At 39.4% G+C, this 16,658-nt stretch overlaps 1 pseudogene; it reads right to left on the bottom strand.

Annotated features, from left to right (window-relative positions):
* Nucleotides 1-175: 175 nt before the first annotated feature.
* LOC117545864 lies at nucleotides 176-6,701 on the bottom strand (annotated as a pseudogene).
* Nucleotides 6,702-16,658: the final 9,957 nt, after the last annotated feature.

Here is a 16,658-nt window from a genome sequence, read left to right as displayed (position 1 = left end):
TAATGTCGTAGAACAAACGTGACCCGTCTCTTCAATGTGTCTCAACCACAGACCTTAGTTCAGCTACTTTCCTAAATCCTATGGAGAGATCCCCATTGGCTCTGAGACCAGGGGAACAGGAAGTGGAGAAATGCTGACTCACTTCCTGGTTTTAGGACTCGTCACTGCACCGCTCTATTAACATTGATGTGTCAGAGTTAGCCCAAGACATTTTCTACCTGTACTCAGATTTATAAATTCAGTGTAACGTTCTGTTTTAAAATCGATAAAAAAACATGCAACACAGACGCAAAACAATTCAGGACATGCCGTACGAATAAAAACATGCAGATTACAAAAACTGTGAAATGTTAGAGCAAAGGAATTAAACTGAAGGTACAATATTTAACTGAATCAGGAAGTAATCTGGACCTTAAGTTTCTAACGAAAACACAGTACAAGTAATGACCACTAACCGTTGCAAACACAACATGAAATTGGAAAAAAATTAAACTATTAAACTCACACTTTGCATGTTGTGTGTTTTCGGTTTATCGGTTGTCAACATAATTGTTTAAAAGCTGCTATTCATTTAGTTTTTTCCTCTATCTTGATTTTTCTTGTCCAAATGTTGTGTTTTTTCCCTGTTTTGATCCTATATGTGTATTTGTTGCCAGTTTATAACTGCATATATAGTACATAAAGCTCACGGTACCTCCTGCAGAGTGTCTGCCTCCCTCCATAGAATCACTCACAGCCACTTTGGACGTTTCTAAAACTTCTCCTCCCATCAGGAACTCGTCCAGGATGTAGTACGCCTTCTCAAAGTTAAAAATAAGGTCCAAACTCACACACCTGCACACAGAAATCACACCAGTTACACAACAGACCAATGACACTTTGACCCTGATTGAATATTGAAAAGATTGTAGGAGTGGCAGGCTGATAAAGAAATAAGGAAATTAAATTAAAAGAGAAATTATATAAAGAGCGTCTTTTCACTCCATTTTCTCTTTAAACACTTTGAGGTTTAATTGTTTGGATTTTGGTAAAGAGAACTAGAGCAGAGGCGCCTTGTGGACACTAGAGGGAGACACACTGATGAAGAGCACAGAAGTAGTACTCACATTTAGTCAATAATACTTGAGCTGTCAGATATATCTAGAGCAGGGATGGGCAAATGGCGGCCCACCCCCTCTTTTTTGCGGCCCTCAGATTAATTTATAAACAACGTAATTAATTAAAAAATATATATATTATTTTTTATTTGTGTACTTGTAGTACTGATACCGTCCACTAGGACTCCTAGTTACGGCGCGAGCTGCTTACATGATTTCAAATACCGCAAAATAATCTGTGAGGCGTTTGTGTGTATTGTGTTTGTTTCCCGGGGCAACCCTCACAAGAAACCCCGGCTGTTTGTTATGCCTGCTGTGACGTTAAGTCTCCGCTTGTAATTATGCCTCTACAAGCTTCAAAGGTTGTTATTTATCATCTGAATTTGGCGAAACAAAGTTTAATATTTCTAAAAAACCGACTTTGTTTATTGAAATCAGATGAAAACAAACTGTCACAGACCCTGCCGTGTTATCTATGATTACTACGCTTTTCATTCATAATTTCAGCGGGAGGGAAGGGGGAGTGGCGCTGAGGAACAGCAGAGTGCGGGAGGGAGGGGGAGCGGACGCTGAGGAACGCAGAGTGCGGGAGGGAGGGGGGAAGGCGGCGCGGTGAGGAACAGCAGAGTGCGGGAGGGAGGGGGAGCGGGCGCTGAGGAACAGCAGAGTGCGGGCTGACAGGTGTCTGTGTGGACACCCCCCTTATTGTGCGTCAGCAGAGGCTACAAGTGTCTTAGGTTCAAGTTAGACAACTAATGTCTGGGTTAGTGTTCATGACTTCATGCTTATGTCATCTTAATGGTTCATCTCAATGCACACACACTTTCCGTGTTTTTGCCAATAGTTTTAAAATAGTTTTATTCCACTGTTAAATAACCTGTTCAATACAAACATGCCACTTGCTAACATTTCTGTGAACTGGTATTTGTTTAGTGAGCTTATTAGAGGATGCTCCTGAGAGATTGTAACATGTCAATGAAGATGTCAGACTTAGTATATTTGTTAATAATTACATACAATAGGCCTACATGGAATTTTTTTTGTTTTTTTATTTTGTTAGAACAAAAACTTTTATTTTATTTGTATTATTCATATTTCTTCCTTTTTTCCCACATAAATGGGATTGAGGCAAACGACTCTGCCATGTTTCTTGATTTGTTTATGTTCTATGTTAAATAGATTTGTATATTGACAAAGTACCTGGTTGAAATAAACAAATAAAAACAAAAACATATATATTTAGGAATTTGTGGCTGAATGAAAGATTGGGCTGTGTTATGACCATAACGGAGTTGTAAAGCTTGATAATGATAGTTTTTTTTGGCCGCGTGTGTGTATTTCATTGATATTTCCTAACTTCCGCTGTACTACGTTCCCAAAGTATTTGTCCAGCAGCTCCACGTATCGGTGCAGAACCTCGAGGGCAGCAGCTCGTTGTCGTTGTTCTCCAGACCCGAACAGAAGTACAGGCTGGCGTACCTGCACCGGAAATAACATCACTGGATTAAAATGATTGATTCATTAATTATAACATCATGTGTATCTTATATGTAATCCCTAACTATTTGTTTTATTATGAATAATATGAACCTGCCAAAGCACGATAAAACAGCATTATATTATTTTGTGTAGCAAAAATGTTAAATAATCGGCATTCTGCATAATGAATACTTGCTAATATATCTGTACTTTAAAAAAAGCAAAAAAGTATTTTCCTATAATTTTTAGACTGTGATTTTGCATTTTTGCTTAAAGCTCACCTATCATGCTGATTTTTAGGCAATATAGCACGGTTCAGAATATACAGTATATATATAAAAAACATGTCTAGGACGTGTTCTTGCTCCAAATACCAAACAGATCACCCTATCTAGCCATGCCTCCTATCCCTCTATTCACTTCCTGTTTCTAAAGTGCCGATTTGGGGAATAAAGCTTTAAAAAAATAAGAGGAGGGGTCTGAGCTCATGCGGGACCGGCAGCTACTGTCTAAACTAAATGCTGCCGTGATGAAACGCCATATCATGGATGATCAAGGATCTGAACGTCTGGAGCTCAAAGGCTTTCTCTCTTGCCGGTTATACCACAAGGTGAGTTTCCTTTTTACTTCCTGCTTCTTTCACACACTATGCTCTCCAGTACAGTTAGCTCTGAGTGTTAGCGATGCTAATGTAAACACCGACCATTTACGTCCAAAAGCAGTCGGGCATTGTTTCTGATAGCAACGTTTCCTGATTGGGCCGTGGGTCCACATTTCAGATATTACGTCATATCGAACGCAAATCTGGATCAGCTTCCGTTGTTCCCCCCGTTTTTAGAGATTTGGGTACGGAGGGAAAGAGAGAGGGTTTTATTTCCTGATTGCTGCGAGAGTTCCCTGACTCACAGGGGACACATTGATGTATAAAAGACATCAGAAAGTGGCATTTTGCATGATTGGTCCCCTTTAAGTAAAGGATCCGAAGTACTTCTTCTACTTCCTCCTCTGTTTGTGACCTTTACTTTCTTCCATGTATTGTTAACACAACGTTGTGAGTGAGTGAGTGAATGAGTGTGTGTGTGTGTGTGTGTGTGTGTGTGTGTGTGTGTGTGTGTGTGTGTGTGGTGTGTGTGTGTGTGTGTGTGTGTGTGTGTGTGTGTGGTGTGTGTATTTTGAAGCTTAAAGCACAGGAAACACGAGTTAATCATTAAACGCAGACAAAGGAAAAAGTGCTGCTTTATACCTGCAGTAAAGAGACCGCTGATAAACAAAGCGATACTAGTGCGGGGGGGAAGAAATACTAGAAACTAGTTATAGTACTAGTAATATTACACTTAAGTAAAAGAAGAAGAAAAAACTGTATTAAAATACTCTGGTCTTTATTTGAGTTATGCTATATTCAGCTGGGTAGCTTCACCACAAATAGCATATATTAATAGTTGACTTATACTTTGTGGGCAAAACATAATCTGTGAAGTATCGAGAAACTCAAGCTGTAGTTATTGTGTGTTATCTTATCGTATCATTTTGTTTGTTATCATATTGTTTGCATTGTATCGTATTTTATATCTTATCGTCTTTGTATCTTATCGGTTTTTCGCGTTAACGCGTTAATAACGCGAAAAAAAATTAACGGCATTAATTATTTTAACGCGATTAACGCATGTGTATTTTTTGTCCTCGGCCGCCCCGTAGTTTCAGAGCACATCGAGTTTAAAATACCATCTACAAGCTGATGCTGACAGCCCCGCTCCTGCCGCCCGCTTGTGGCAGACACACTTCCCAGCTCACCGGCAGGCACCGACTGGCTGTTGGGAGGACCGGGGAGGGTGTGTGTATGTGTGGCCCGAGCGAGAGAGAGACCTTACGTGCATTGTTGTTGTTAGCATCTGGTGCTAGCTAGCTGCGCTAATGGATAGAAGGAGTGTGCCGAGCACTTGACTTTATGCAGGAAGCCAGACAGTGGGACATTGTACGAAAAGTCAGCACACTCAGCACGGAAAGTGTGCAACATGATTGCAGCGTCCAGGCAGCTCCCGTTCGAGCATATGCTTTGAGTTGCACATAGCTCCAACGAGCCATAGCACACACACACACACACACACACACAACACACACACACACACACACACACACACACACACACACACACACCTACACACACACACACACACACACACACACACACACACACACACACACACACCACACACACCACACACACACACACACACACAGCACACACACACACACACACACACACACACACCACACACACACACACACACACACAACACACACACAACACACACACACACACACACACACACACACACACCACACACACACACACACACACACACATCACACACAAACACACACACACACACCCACACACACACACACACACACACACACACACACACACACACACACACACACACCACACAATTTGTATTGTATTATTGTATGAGAGAGGTTCCAGGTTGAATTGAGGCGAATATTTGTAATGTTCAGAAGTTGTTGTGTTTAATATTCATGAGAATATTTGTCATTGTTCAAATGATAACAAACATTAGCATAAAGCATATTTGTCCACTCATATGTTGATAAGAGTATTAAAAACTTGAAAAATATTCCTCTAAGGTACATTTAGAACAGATCAAAAATGTGCGAAAGTTTGTGGCAGTAGCCGCAGAGCGGAGGATAGGTGAATGTATTTGTTAAAGTTGGTTTGATTACACCATTCACAATTCCGACAACGCCACCTTGGGAGTTTCACCCAAGGAAATATTAACACTTCTTTCAGTTATAGAAAGGACACATAGGCTCGAATACTAATGGAGCAGGAGACGCGGTTTCAAGTTATCAAAAATATACAATTTTATTTGGCACAAGTCACTAGTTAAAATGCAGTTAAAAACAGTCGCACAGGGCTGTAGCACAAAGGGGGGGAAATGATTTCGGATTGTATTGCATCGTATCGTTTAGTATTGTAACATATTGTTTTTTATTGCATTAAAACATATCGTTTTGTATCTAATCACAGCGTATCGTATTGGTTGGTATCGTATTTGTTGGTATCGTATTGTTTTCTATATTATTGTAGTAGGGATGTAACGATACCAAAAACTCACGGTACGATATTTATCGCGATATTGAAAAATAAAGAAAAAAAATGTGAATTTTTTTTTTTTTTACTTGAATTTTTTTTCTTTATTAAATAATAAATGTGATTTGTACAGCATTTTAGTTGGATAGTAGTATTTTAAAGTGTCAACAATATAATAATCAGACCTTGCAATAGAATAACTCAAGTTTCACTTTAGTTTTTCAAGTAACTCAACTCTAACTCACTCACTCACTCGCTCGCTCGCTCACTCACTCAGCATCATCAAGGTTATCTTTTAGGAATATGAGCATGTCCACATTTCCAGGTAGAAGCTGGGATGTTTGGGCGTTTACAAGATCCCCTGCTGTGGAAAAAAACTCTCTTGCTTGGTACTCGATGTTGCTGGGGACAGAGAGATTTGGCCCTGGGTGACAGCAGTGGGTCAAACTGTGCATTGTCTCTCCACCACTTCAAAAACAATACAGTTTTTGCCAAGAAGGTGAGGCTTATTGACAGAGATATAAATATACTGTTGGTACTTGTCAATGTCTCTAGGTGTGTACATGTAGCCCTGTCACCTACTTGCTGCCATGTTGGACAGGTCTCCCTTGAAAAAGAGATTGATGATCTCAATGGGACCATCTGGTTGAATAAAGGTTTAAAAAATAAATAATAAATAAATAAAAAAGAAATCGCGGTATATTTTGTCAGTCTCACGACGTATTGAGACATTTATTGACCGCGATATCGCGATATTCGATATATCGTTACATCCCTATATTGTAGTGTATCATTCTGTATCATATCGTATTGTATCCTATTGTTCTGTTTGCACCTCTTGTAAACGATCTTCAGGTCCCTCCAGTGCAGGAGTTGTCAGGATCGTGGTTGCCGTGCCAACACGAGCAGCATCATGTCACGGATCACCTTCTTTTTCTCCCGATCTGAAACCGGAGTGACCATTTCTGAAGCCGAAGCTTCCCCTGCCGGCTGAACAGCAGCAGGAAGCGCATCGGGAGGAAAAGAGAGGGAAATACACACTTGTAAAACATTCAGAAGAGTTCATGAAGTGTGTGTGAAGAGTAACTAGAGCACTGTGCAGGGATGGGGAAAGTACACACATCCTTCACTCAAGTAGAAGTACAGATACTCGTGTTTAAAAATACTCTGGTGAAAGTAGAAGTACTGACTAAACTTCTTTACTCAAGTAAAAGTAAAGGCTTTGAAATGTACTTCAGTAGAAAGTACCCATAACTAGCAGCTGTTTTAAAGAGTACCTGACCTCCCTTTATATTAATAGAACAATAATGTCATTGTTAGCTAATGAATGTTTCCATGCTGAACAACGGCAACATGACAACGTTTCCATTGGTCCCTCTTCTTTAGAGAAGACCAGGAAGTGATGGATACACGGATCGTGTTCAAATCAATAGGCACGCAATGACTCTAAAGCAGGGGTGCCCAACCTTTTTTGAACCGAGAGCTACTTTTAAAGTTGCCAGTCTGCCGAGATCTACCAGTCCAAATAGAGAGGCGTAGCCATTACTGACAGCCTACTACCAGGTAAATACACACTTCTACTTGTATAAAACTGACCTTTGTACGATGAATACTTCATAAAATACTGCAGATCCTTTATCTTACCTCTTTCTAATCTACACACATACAAGTATTTAACTGAAGTTACACAACAGTGTTGTTGATACAGAGTTGGAGTTTATTCACACGTCACTACAGTGGGTCATGTTTTCAAGAAACATTGAACAGTGCTGCCACATATGACACAGGGAAAAAAGAAAAGACTCTGAACCCTTTCTTTGCCATTATATAAAAATAGTGTTGCTACAAAAGTATAAATGAGGCTTACTAATAAGATCTGACGCTACACAGGAATCTGCTGCAACAGTGCAATAAAAAAGACAACATTAATAGAATCAAACCCTTTTTTTATTGCATTTTTGTAGATTATAAAAAGAAATGCCTTTAAAATAGGATGCAAGCAACACTAGTTTCTTAACCTGAATTGATAATAGACTATAATCAATTTAAGTTTGCATTCTTATACCATTTTGTACAATAATTATAATGAATAAGTTCAAACAAACTCAAACTTACAGCTGATTAATAACGGTATCTAACTTGAGTTTTTATCATATCAAAAACCTGTTGAAATGCTACTGTTATTTTTACTGTCCCCCAAAAGCGCGTCGGCAGCCTCCAGGAATGCTTCTTTCACAACTTCGCCGTCTTTGAAAGACTTCATGTGTTTCGCAAGAACGTGACTGACACGATTAAGATGCTCTGGTAGCAGCCTTGCTCTTGTTGCTGGCCTGGTGAAAAATGGACTGCTGTGCATTAGCTGTCCTTTCAGGCCCCTCCCCTTTTGGGAGCGTAGGGCAGAATTAGGAGGGAATTCCGTCTCGTAGGCTGCTTCTCAGGTCGATTAAATGAAATCCTTGCTTCCCTCACTTGCGTCGTTTCCCTGCGTTAGTCCCTCCCACCAGGGAAGCATGGAGGGACGCAGAGGAAACCACGAGAAGCAGGGAAATGAGTTTTAAGAGCAATGGGACGTCCTTTCCTCCGGAGCGTCACGTGAAGCGAGTCCGTTTGTTCATGACGCTGCACAGCTGATCGTCTGACAGCAGCTCTGTCCCCCTTATTTCCACACACACCCCCCGCCTCTGTTAGTAGCACATTTACTGACACAAACATTTGTATCATCTGTTGTAGACCCCAATAAATAAAATAAAATAATAACTAATTCTCAAAAAAGATAAACGCCATTCTTAAAATGTATAAACGACAATAGTTTGATTAATATTGATTAGAGTGCACAATAGAAATAAAATAATTGAGAGAAGAAAAAGAGATATGTTATCTATCAAAACCCAGTCAGATTTACATTCATTGGATTGCACACTTTGTGTGTTTGTGGGGATATGTAGCACATTAACATTTTAATAGCACTTAATTGACTGAATGGAAATTACAATAAATGAAACTGTAAAACGAAAAAAAGCGATCATGAAAATGGTTTCCAATAATGATTTTTGACCACTTTTGTTCAGATCACATATTTGTAAATACATGATACATTAATTGAAACCAAACATGGTATAAACTGAGGAGTGAATCCCGTGAGGTTCATGTATTTTCTTCACTCCGCTGGGGAAACTGCTCTCATGTCAAGAAGCATCAGATCAGTGCATGCACTGCCTCGTCCAATCAGTGAGCGATACACAGTAAGGGGGCGGGGGTGAGTATCTGAGGATTTCATGCGGAGGATGGTCTGGTGGTTCCTCGGTTATCGCTCCTCCATTATCGCTCCTCGCTCCTCGATCCTCGATCCTCGGTCCTCCGGCAGAAATAAGAGCCATGGGACGGTACTCAAGATGGCGCGGACAAATCAACTTCCGATGAGACCGAGGACCGAGGAAATGAAAATAGTCGACCCGAGAAGCAGCCACGGACAACGTTAGCGAACTAGTGCACTGCCCACTGCCCACCAGCCACGCCCCGACACATGGGGTGACGCCCGGCCAATCACAAAGCTTTGGATGCGTTCAAGGTGCATTATTCTGGCACAGGAAGATTATGTTATAGGACATTAACGATAAAACAGAATATTGTTGTTCTATTTTTAGACACATCTCGCGATCGACTGGGAATCTCCCCGCGATCGACCGGTTGATCGCGATCGACTGGTTGGGCACCCAACCAAACACACATTCAAACTAAAGGAACCAGCTGTTTGGAAAATGTAAGAAGTAGAAAGTACAGGTATTTGAGTTCAACATGTGAGAAGTAGAAAGTACAGGTATTTGGGTTCAACATCTAAGAAGTAGAAAGTACAGGTATTTGGGTTTCAACATGTAAGAAGTAGAAAGTACAGGTATTTGAGTTCAACATGTAAGAAGTAGAAAGTACAGGTATTTGGGTTCAACCATGTAAGAAGTAGAAAGTAACAGGTATTTGAGTTCAACATGTAAGAAGTAGAAAGTACAGGTATTGTGTTCAACATGTAAGAAGTAGAAAGTACATGTATTGTTGTTCAACATGTAAGAAGTAGAACGTACAGGTATTTGGTGTTCAACATGTAAGAAGTAGAAAGTACAGGTATTGAGTTCAACATGTAAGAAGTAGAAAGTACAGGTATTGTGTTCAACATGTAAGAAGTAGAAAGTACAGGTATTTGAGTTCAACATGTAAGAAGTAGAAAGTACAGGTATTTGTGTTCAACATGTAAGAAGAGTAGAAAGTACATGTATTTGTGTTCAAACATGTAGAAGTAGAAAAGTACAGGTATTTGTGTTCAACATGTAAGAAGTAGAAAGTACAGGTATTTGAGTTCAACATGTAAGAAGTAGAAAGTACAGGTATTTGGGTTCAACATGTAAGCAGTAGAAAGTACAGGTATTTGGGTTCAACATGTAAGCAGTAGAAAGTACAGGTATTTGGGTTCAACATGTAAGAAGTAGAAAGTACAGGTATTTGAGTTCAACAAAAGGTGACAAGGACCCGAGCCCCCCCCCCCCCCCCCCCGACCCCACGGAATATCGGCTTTAAAATGAGGAATAACAGATGATTTTAGCAGTCAGAACAACTAAAGCAGCAGTGTTAATAATAACAGAAACGCCAAAGAGTCACATCTAGTAGAAATATATAAAAGCATTTATTTTAATTGTGTAGCAGTCAGTTTATAATTTTGGCAGCACTGTTGAGCATTTTGAAAATGTATTGTCATGCCTCTGTGCAAGGCTTAGTCTTTCTATCTGTCGAGCCACTGGTGTAAAGTAACTAAGTTCATAAACTCAAGTAATATACTCGGGTACAATTTTGAGATACTTTATTTAAGTATTTCAATGTTTTGCTACTTTGTACTTCTACTCCTCTACAGTTCAGAGGTACATGTTGTACTTCTACTCCTCTACAGTTCAGAGGTACATGTTGTACTTCTACTCCTCTACAGTTCAGAGGTACATGGTGTACTTCTACTCCTCTACAGTTCAGAGGTACATGGTGTACTTCTACTCCTCTACAGTTCAGAGGTACATGGTGTACTTCTACTCCTCTACAGTTCAGAGGTACATGGTGTACTTCTACTCCTCTACAGTTCAGAGGTACATGGTGTACTTCTACTCTCTAGTTCAGAGTACATGTTGTACTTCTACTCCTCTACAGTTCAGAGGTACATGGTGTACTTCTACTCCTCTACAGTTCAGAGGTACATGGTGTACTTCTACTCCTCTACAGTTCAGAGGTACATGGTGTACTTCTACTCCTCTACAGTTCAGAGGTACATGGTGTACTTTCACTCCACTGCATGTATCTAATACCTTTAGTTACTTCACAGATGTGGATGAATGATGTGAAATCTAATCAAGTGTTAAATCACACTTTAGTTCCACCTGGAGTAAATCCACCAGCTACCCTGCAGAATACAAAGTCATTCAAACTAGCTGCACCTTTACCAGCTTTGAGAACACTTTCATGATCAATCATTATAAAACATATCATATATATTATTCTGAAATGGACCAATCTGCACAACGACTACTTTTACTGTCGCTACTTTCACTATATTTTGATGATAATACTTTTCTACTTTTACTTGAGGAACATTTTGAATTCAGGACTTTTACTAACAGAGTATTCCTACACTCTGGTACTTCTACTTTGACTCAAGTACAAGATCTGAGTACTTCTACTGTTTCTGAAGTACAAGATCTGAGTACTTCTACTTTGACTCAAGTACAAGACCTGAGTACTTCTACTTTGACTCAAGTACAATATCTGAGTACTTCTACTTTTACTCAAGATCTGAGTACTTCTACTTGTACTCAAGTACAAGATCTGAGTACTTTTACTCAAGTACAAGACCTGAGTACTTCTACTTTTACTCAAGTACAAGATCTGAGTACTTCTACTTGTACTGAAGTACAAGATCTGAGTACTTTTACTCAAGTACAAGACCTGAGTACTTCTACTTTTACTCAAGTACAAGATCTGAGTACTTCTACATTTACTCAAGTACAAGACCTGAGTACTTCTACTTTTACTCAAGTACAAGATCTGAGTACTTCTACTTTTACTCAAGTACAACATCTGAGTACTTCTACTTTTACTCAAGTACAAGACCTGAGTACTTCTACTTTTACTCAAGTACAAGATCTGAGTACTACTTTTAAGAACAACATCTGAGTACTTCTACTAAAGTACAAGATCTGAGTACTTCTACTCTAGCACAATATATATACTTATACCACCTCCGTTTATAGCCTATGAAACAAACTATTAGAAAACGAAAGCTAAAGCTAACGTTAGCAGATAGTGACAATGTATGCTAGCTAGCTAGCTCAACGATTCCTTAAATGATATTGCGACAGAAAAACGTTTCAGTGCACATCACGCTCTGCCGCTCTGCCGCTCTGCCGCTCTGCCGCTCTGAACACCCCGTTCTAACAGCTGTTCGCCGGCGGCTCAGTCTGTGCCACAGTGACTCCGCACAGTTAACGAACGCACCGTAGATAATGTAGCTGACCCTCATCCCGGAGCAGCAGAGTTCAGCCGACAGGCAGGAAGACTCGAGCACACAGCTCGCGCTTCATATATTAAAAAAATAACACCATGCGCGTCATGATGGCACATAACAGCTCGCGACCGCAGATTATTTCGGCGATTAGATAAAATGTAAATTATATTTGACGCAACTTTAGTTACATTTCCATGACTTTTCCAAAACTTTGGGAAAAATATTGTTTTCCATAACTTTTCCAGGACCTGGAATTTGCATTTTGAATTTCCATGACTTTTCCAGGTTTTCAATGAACCCTGAAGAACTGATACCAGAAACATGTATTTAAGAACAGTGACAACGTATTTGTACTCCACTACTTCCCACCTATGGAGGTTTGTATACATTCCTTTATTTTCAATGTATGCCATATATACTTCTACTACTACTATTACTAATGTTCCTGTAGTAAACGATCCCAGTACTTTCTCAAGTATGTGAACTAGAGTATTGTACTAATAGAGGTTTGTATCCATTCCTTTATTTTCATTTATTAGGCTACTTTATACTTCTACTTTTATAGACTTAGGTAATTAATGTTATTCAGTGATATTATATATGTTCATCTGAAAAGGGGCATTCTGCATAATGAGTTCCTGTAGTTTGGTTCTTAAAGTATATTTTAAAACTTCTATACTAGACTTTCACTTGTAACAGAGTCAGGGTTCATACACTTTTTCACCAATGATTTTCAATGACTTCTCCATGACCTTTACTTAATTTTCCATGACCAAATAAATGACTCTTTCTCAGCGTACCACTGAAAATGGTTTATTTTAACATGGAACAGGAAAATAAGGTCTGCATATGAAACTTGTTGTGCCTCTAAAACAAATCCAATAGGCTTACTAGCTTCTACACGCTGAAGCAACTCAAATCTCTCACCAGCAAAATACCTCGTCAGTTAAATGCCATTTTACGTTTCATTACTATACGATACAGTATTTACTATCATTATTTATAGTATTACTATTTCGGCGATTAGATCAAATATAAATTATATTTGATGCAACTTTAGTTACATTTCCATGACTTTTCCAAAACTTTGGCAAAATTAGCATTTTGAATTTCCATGACTTTTCCAGGTTTTTAATGACCGTAAGAACCCTGCAGAGTACTTCTACATTGTGGTATTACTACTTGTACTTAAAGGTGGGGTAGGTAAGTTTGAGAAACCGGCTCGAGATACACTTGTTGTTATATTCCATGGAATGCTCTTAACATCCCGATAGCAATGAATACGTTAAATGCTTTGACAATAAATACATTAAAATATGTCATCAGTGGAAGCCGTGGCGCTGTAAAAAGCACGACCAATCATCTGAGCCGGCTAAAGTAACTGGATGGCCTACCTGCCTGTCAGCCTTCCATCTGTGCACAAACTTATCTCGTGCCCTCATTGGTCACGTGCGCGTTCGTGTGTGTTGGAGGAGGGGCTCTGTGAGGAAGTGGCTGATCTTTTCTGCTGTGTATTTTTAAATTCTAGCGCACTCGAGCTGCTTTCTGGTTACCTACCCCACCTTTAAGTCAAATATCCCAGTACTTTCTCCACCTTTGATATTCTACAATAATATTAAACTTTGCAAGGAGGCATCCTGCATAATGTGCAATTCCATTACCTTTATTATAATAATGAACTTTTACTCAAGTAACATTCTGAATTAAGTACTTTAAGTTATTATGCTGTATTTTTATACTTTAACAATATATTGATGCTTATGCTTTTGATGCCAGACTTTTACTTGTAACAGAGTATTTCGACAGACGTATTAGTACATATTCTTCAGCCAAAGATCTTTACCTATCTCTGTGTTTATCTTGCTGTGCAAAAACAGGAGGAACATCTTGTGGCTGAAGGACAGATAAAACTAAAATGTGGTTTATTGGTTGCATGTCAACAGAGAAACACACACACACACACACACACACACACACACACACACACCACACGCAGAATAACACTCCCACATTGAGCTGCCTGAAGCTAAAGTAAGGCACTTATGTGTGAGGTCACTGTTATATTTCTCAACATGCAGAAACATCAGCAGGGAGTTGAACCGTCTGCAAACACAGAAACTCAGAGTGTTGCGCAACAAAACTAATGAGAGCTCTCCGCGCTGAGGAGCGCCAGATGTTTAGTGTTGCTGTCAAAACATGAAAAGTATATGTTTCTAACAGAGATCGAAAAACTACTCGACTAGCCTTTTTACTCAAGTAGAAGTAGTAATACCACAGTGTAGAAACACTCTGCTACAAGTACAACTCTGGCATCCAAAATGTTACTTAAGTACAACAATATAACCAAGTGTTGAATCAGACTTTAGTTCCACCTGGAGTAAATCCACCAGCTACCCTGCAGTATACAAACTCATTCAAACTAGCTGCACCTTCACCAGCTTTGAGAACACTTTCATGATCAATCATTATAAAACATATCATATATATTATTCTGAAATGGACCAATCTGCACAACGACTACTTTTACTGTCGCTACTTTCACCATATTTTGATGAGAATACTTTTCTACTTTCACTTGAGGAACATTTTGAATGCAGGACTTTTACTGTAACAGAGTATTCCTACACTCTGGTACTTCTACTTTTACTCAAGTACAAGATCTGAGTACTTCTACTTTGACTCAAGTACAAGATCTGAGTACTTCTACTTTTACTCAAGTACAAGATCTGAGTACTTCTACTTTTACTCAAGTACAACATCTGAGTACTTCTACTTTTACTCAAGATCTGAGGTACTTCTACTTTTACTCAAGTACAAGGTCTGAGTACTTCTACTTTTACTCAAGTACAATATCTGAGTACTTCTACTTTTACTCAAGTACAGGATCTGAGTACTTCTACTTTTACTCAAGTACAACATCTGAGTACTTCTACTTTTACTCAAGTACAACATCTGAGTACTTCTACTTTTACTCAAGTACAACATCTGAGTACTTCTACTTTTACTCAAGATCTGAGGTACTTCTACTTTTACTCAAGTACAAGGTCTGAGTACTTCTACTTTTACTCAAGTACAAGATCTGAGTACTTCTACTTTTACTCAAGTACAATATCTGAGTACTTCTACTTTTACTAAGTACAAGATCTGAGTACTTCTACTTTTACTGAAGTACAAGATCTGAGTACTTATACTTTTACTCAAGATCTGAGTACTTCTACTTTTACTCAAGTACAATATATGAGTACTTCTACTTTTACTCAAGTACAATATATGAGTACTTCTACCACCTCTGCCTGCAATCAAACTAATGTTGTCAAATAAACTTAGTGAAGTAAATAGTCCAATCTTTTCTACAAATTGTAGTGGAGTAGAAGTATAAAATAGAGTAAAGTATACTTTAAAACATATAGGGTAAATGTACTAAATCACCTTCCACCACTGGCTTTAAAACATGTAAAATAAATGATTGTTGGTGTGGAAACCCAGATTCCTCATGTTGTTAAAATCATCCAAAACACATGTAATGTCCTGCAGTGTTTGGAGACTCGCATCCATTCGCCTGTCAGACACAACACTCAGAGCTCGCTATATAATGAAATGTGATCATTCTGACTAACTTTCCTGCGTGTTCTCCACGCGTAGGAAAGTCAGGAATTAAGCGACCTTTGATCAAGGAAGTAGCCTCACACAGTGTTTCTCTGTCAGAAAGTGATCGCTCTGCAGGACACTTTGCCTCGCGGACAGGTGCACGCGGTAACTACTGCAGAGAGCTCGGGTACTCACCATCCTGTCACCTGAGATGTAAAATCCTTCAGGTTTGTGATTTATCTCAGCACCCTGCAGTCCTCTCGCGCTGCTGTCGCGTTCATAGTTCCCAGAAAGCAGTGCGCGCTCCCACACATTCTCCAGGCGGAGCCGCGCCCCCGCTGCGCGCCCCCGACTCCCACAGACAGGTGAACGTGCTGTGGGTGGAGGACTGAACTCTCTAAATATATTGGAAATTATTTTAATGTCGAACAAAACAACAAAGACACTTTTTCCATTGTTGGACTGAGAGTGCTGCAGATCTGCAAACAAGTCATAAAAGTGGCATAAAAATAGCCCAATAGCCACTCAACAAATCTGTACTTTCACCACTTTTCTATTGGGTTATTTTTTACATTTAGATTCGTTTTTTAAAGATGACCTACTAATGATTTAGTTGAAAACGAGTGTCGTGGACTAGTCCCCATCGATCAACTGTCACAAAGAACAGTACATGGCGCAGCTTTAGCCAACATTGTTCATCTCCAGCTGTTCTCACCTAATAATGATGATGTGTATTTCAATCATTAACAAACTGAACCTCCTCCTTCCTGCCGCTAGGGGTTTGTGGGGGTGTCGCATGTATGTATAATAAGAGGGTGTCGCCCCCCCCATGTAAATCCAGCTCCACGTG

The sequence above is a fragment of the Gymnodraco acuticeps genome, unplaced genomic scaffold (assembly GCF_902827175.1).
Source record: "Gymnodraco acuticeps unplaced genomic scaffold, fGymAcu1.1, whole genome shotgun sequence".
Taxonomy (NCBI): Eukaryota; Metazoa; Chordata; class Actinopteri; order Perciformes; family Bathydraconidae; genus Gymnodraco; species Gymnodraco acuticeps.
This window is presented reverse-complemented; position numbering and strand designations above follow the sequence as displayed.